Source organism: Aedes aegypti, chromosome 2 (genome assembly GCF_002204515.2).
Source record: "Aedes aegypti strain LVP_AGWG chromosome 2, AaegL5.0 Primary Assembly, whole genome shotgun sequence".
Taxonomy (NCBI): domain Eukaryota; kingdom Metazoa; phylum Arthropoda; class Insecta; order Diptera; family Culicidae; genus Aedes; species Aedes aegypti.
In genome coordinates, this window is record NC_035108.1 from 419,083,196 (window position 1) to 419,087,964 (window position 4,769).

The 4,769-nt window shown below is 35.3% G+C and overlaps 1 long non-coding RNA gene across 1 annotated transcript; it reads right to left on the reverse strand.

The window, feature by feature from the left end:
* Positions 1 to 3,511: 3,511 nt before the first annotated feature.
* LOC110677023 lies at positions 3,512 to 4,354 on the reverse strand. Its single transcript, XR_002500902.1, has 3 exons — positions 4,220 to 4,354; positions 3,984 to 4,147; positions 3,512 to 3,927 (listed from the first exon to the last, which is right to left on the reverse strand). It is a non-coding gene; the product is annotated as an uncharacterized LOC110677023 (long non-coding RNA).
* Positions 4,355 to 4,769: the final 415 nt, after the last annotated feature.

Genomic DNA, 4,769 nt, shown 5'->3' on the forward strand with positions numbered 1-4,769 from the left:
ATTCAAATCTTTTTTAAAGCTAAACTGTCTGAATTAGGGTGCCGGTACCAATGGTTGTAATGTACCAGTAGATTGGACTATGGAATAAAACGTACATTTTTCGATAAAAACGACATGTGCTATTTTTGGTGGATAGATCGCCTCTAGTTTAGTCGATATGACAAATTTCAGCTCTTTATCTTATCAAAAAGTCCTATAAATAATTAAGTTTACGTAAAAAATTGGCTCCCTTGAACCAATAGTAGCCGTCGTGTTCCAGTAGTGGATCAACTGTTGGAAGCAGTTTTTAAAATGGATGTATAAAAATGAAGAAAAGCCCTAGAGATGATCTATATGCTTCATTCGAAAGATATTAATTGCTGTTCCGAGGAAAAAATGTTAAATCTATGTAAAAATTTACCATTTTGTTCAAAATTCCTTGTATCATTCCCGAACGTCTACTACTGGAGCACTAGCGCAACTACTGGAACACGTGTACCAATAGTGGCTCAAGCGATTTTATGTTAAAAAATTAGTCTTAACACTCTTTTTATATTTTTCCCATATAGTACAGGTTGAAATCTTTCTGTTGACGCCAAAAGATCTCTGTTAGGGCTTTTCGTTGTATTGTTATGATTTTTTATAGCTTAGATAGTCCACTAATGGCACTGGCACCCTACTCGAAGTTCATGAAGATTTCGAAAAATAAATGCAAATAAAATTGGGTCAGAGATAAATTTGAAGAAACTCACTTGATTTACTACCCAGAACATTGCATCACGTTTTTTATATGCTTTTGACAATATTTCAATGAAATTCATACTCTTTTGAAATCATATTTTATACATTGCTGGTTAATTTATTTCTCTATAAGTAAGACTATGTACCTGAAATAAAAAGTTATCGCCTATCTCAATGCGTAGGATTTTTTTTCGCAGGAAATAGTCAAGAAAATGATTTCTCTGTAATCGCAGTACTTATGTAATTTCAAATGGAGCTTACTGTAAAAAAATCTAGAGTTTAGACCATTTATGTCAAAAAAATATTTACCGTTTTTTGAGCGAAACAGCATATTTAGTTTATGTTGATAGCACATTCTTCAAAAAAAAAATCAACAAATCTAATTATTGCTATTTACTAGTAATATTTTGTTGACTAAAAAAACGAGGGGCAATTGTTATTGTGATTCCTTTAATAACCAAGAACTTGTCGAATATTTTTTCCTTGAATCCCTTTTAAGAATTAGAGGAGTATTAGCGTAAAGTTTAGGCAATGAACTTGTGTAGAAAAGTTGAAGTTTGTTCTCATGAAATAGTCAAGTAGATCAAAAAAAGGTTTCTAAGAATATCTTTCCTCTATATCTTCTAGAAGTGTCATTAAAAAAAATGACAAAGAAGAATTGAATAGTAAATGTTGTCAATCAATAAAATCAAGGTTATGGAAAATTATATACTGATACAAACGTTAATCAGTCGGCTCAGAGTATTGTTTTCGGAGGAAAAAATAAAATTTCTGTTGTTACGAAGTATATCCGATTCCATTATTTCTCACTCTTGCTTCAATTTCAATGTTATATAAATCACTGATAATTGCGCACATGATTGAATTGACACTTTCGATTAGATTCTATTCAAATCTGGTCTGAGGTTCTGTGAAAACATTATTAGATCATACCAAAGAATCCTGCTCAAAAATCTGCCCGGGACCCGCCTAATACTCTTATATGATATGGATTAATCATTATAAGTCTGTCGAACTATGTTTTTTTTTCGTGGAAACTATGCTCCGAGTTGTGTGAGAATTATTTCAACAGTTCTGTGAAATCCTACTATTTTCACTAACTATCGGTTGATAGAATGTACATATTAGTTTTGTGGATGCTTTAACATAGGCATTGTGCATAAGCTGATTTATCATTGCTATGGAGAACTATTTTCGATATTTTGGAATGAATTTTTATTGACCGTACCTTTGTTGACAAACCATTTAACACCTTCTTAAATACTTCAAAAATGTTTTGATGAAATCGTTCCAGAAATATTTTTAGTCTGCCATGTATGAATAGAGCTTATCATCTATACTATTTTTTATATCCTGCAAATAAAGAATAAAATAATGAATAAAATAATATGTTAATCAGTCTACAGTTCGGGAAGTCTCTCTTCTGCGCCAACTGCAGCCAGTACTTATAGCTCAGAAATACCGTAGGTACGAACAGATAAAAGGTACCAAGCCAAAAGGCAGAATAATTAATATCACTTGAGATAGGTAGACATGACAGTCCTTTCCCCTTTAGAAACTTTCTAATAACTCTTTAAAAGCCAGCTACAAGTTGCAACAACTCATACAACGAACAATCGAAAATATATCCAAAGAATTCCACCATCTTATTTGACATACGCAAATTTGCTAATTCCAAGACTACAACAAAACATTCAAATCATTGTATTTTACTGCTCAACATTACATTTGACAAATTCGTCAACACTAAAGAACAATTTCGTTCATCTCCATACAGCAATCGCTTCACAAAAGAACAACTATGTTCACAATAAACGACAATTTCGTCAGCTCTGAAGAACAATTTGGTTCAACACAAATTGGCAATTTCACCACACTTTCAAAAACAGAAACAATTGGCAATTTGCCACCCCAAAGAAAATCGATTATCTTCAACACACGTTTCCATGATCCTTGTCGCCCCTTTTATATCCTGCAAATAAAGAATAAAATAATATGTTAATCAGTCCACAGTTCGAGAAGTCTCTCTTCTGCGCCAACTGCAGCCAGCACTTATAGCTCACAAGGGTAGGTCACGATGGTGTTACACGGGGTTTTCAACCGGACTATTTTTGTTAGATTCTACATGTCGAAATATGAAAAACCCCAAAGCCTTTCGGGTGATGGACCAGTGGTGTAGCCAGGAGGGGCTCTGAAAGGGTCGATTTTGTACGAATATAATATTATTGAGTCGATTGAAAATTTGTCAAAAAGATTTTTCTCAGTATTTTGTACGATAGTAATGAACAAAACTGACATTAATGTATGTTTATAATGTATTTTTATGCCATTGGCGTAACTAACATGGAATATGGACACCAGAACAAACTTGGTTTTATTAGAATAGTATACCAATAAGAAACCCATCCCGATTGCGCCTTTGGCATGGAAAAAATACATTTTAAATATATATTAATATCAATTCTGTTCTCTACTATCACAATAAATACTAAACAAATATTTTTGTCAAACTTTCAATTAGCTTAATAAAATAATATACGTACAAAATTGCCCCTTTCAGAGCCCCTCCTGGCTACACCACTGGTCCATCACCCGAAAGGCTTTGGGGTTTTTCATATTTCGACATGTAGAATCTAACAAAAATAGTCCGGTTGAAAACCCCGTGTAACACCATCGTGACCTTCCCTTGTCAGAAATACCGTAGGTACGAACAGATAAAAGGTACCAAGCCAAAAGGCAGAATAATTAATATCACTTGAGATAGGTAGACATGACACTATTGTATTATATATTATATATATTGTCTATAATTGTTTTTCTACATTCTATGACATCAAAAATGCCCTAACTAAATATTTATCACCAAAAAATCCCGTTGCTGAATAGTAATCTTCTTAAAATTCCCATTTTGGCGCCCCCTGAAGCCTGGCGCCCTTGGCGGGTGCCAACCTGGCCAACCGCACGCTACGGCACTGACCACATCAAAAGTACATTTCTGACTCTGAACCACATTTCACATCCCCGCATTTCGAAAAGGGTTAAAGACCGTTGATATTAATCACGAATCTTTCCACAGTGACATCAATTGATCGGTTCCTGTTCACTTCCTGCTGCATTGAGCAATTGGGCAATCATCCTGCGACCGCGTCCTCCGTGATGACCTCCTCTAGCACCGAAATCCGTTCCATTCATCACCTGGCACAGTACCTAACGAATTGTTTGAAATTTAATGCAATGGTTTGAAAAACTAGAAGGATGCTTACGGCGGTGCTGTTGTATGGAGTACAGTTGGTCAGATGTCCCGATGCAATCAGTACATATGAAACTGCTAGAAGCATAACAACCATCGAAAGTTTGCTTGAAAAACTCATGTCTTCCGTCAAATGCTGGATACCGGTACGGAGTCGAATATAACTGCTCTTTTCCTCTGGAAAATTAACGAGAAAATCTAACTATGCTAAATTAAACCACTTCAAACACCTGTTGAAGGGCGACCAACCTGTATTACTTCAACTGACTCGGAACTACACTTCCTGCGTTACTGGGAATGGAGCTTTATACCCAAGCTGGCAGTGAACCACAATGACGCTTTGCAAGGCAAACACTCAAATATTTAACCGAAACAGGTGCAGAAAAACGTTGTTGATGTAGCAAGAGGAAACGTTTTGGGAGTCACCGCTCTTCTGCCAACTCATTCTTCATTCCTTATAATGGCAAAATTGACAGACTGGAACACGTACAATTCAGCTGTAATCCACGTAATTCAATATTTTTTTATTATTATTTGACGGCCAGATTAATTTTTACGCACTAAACAGCTGAACTTGTTAATGCTTGGAATGAGTTTTTTACGGGAGGGGGGTGTTAGTTCACAACCCGTCACTTATGAAGGTTTTAACCTAGCTGGGTTTTTAAAACTTGTTCAGAACTACTGCCAAAAGTTACGAGGATTTGCTATTACAGTTTGGTAGTGCTAACTAGACAACGGGCAGATCGGAAATTGTCATTTTTTTAACTATCGAACATTCACCTATTGTGGTAATCCGGTT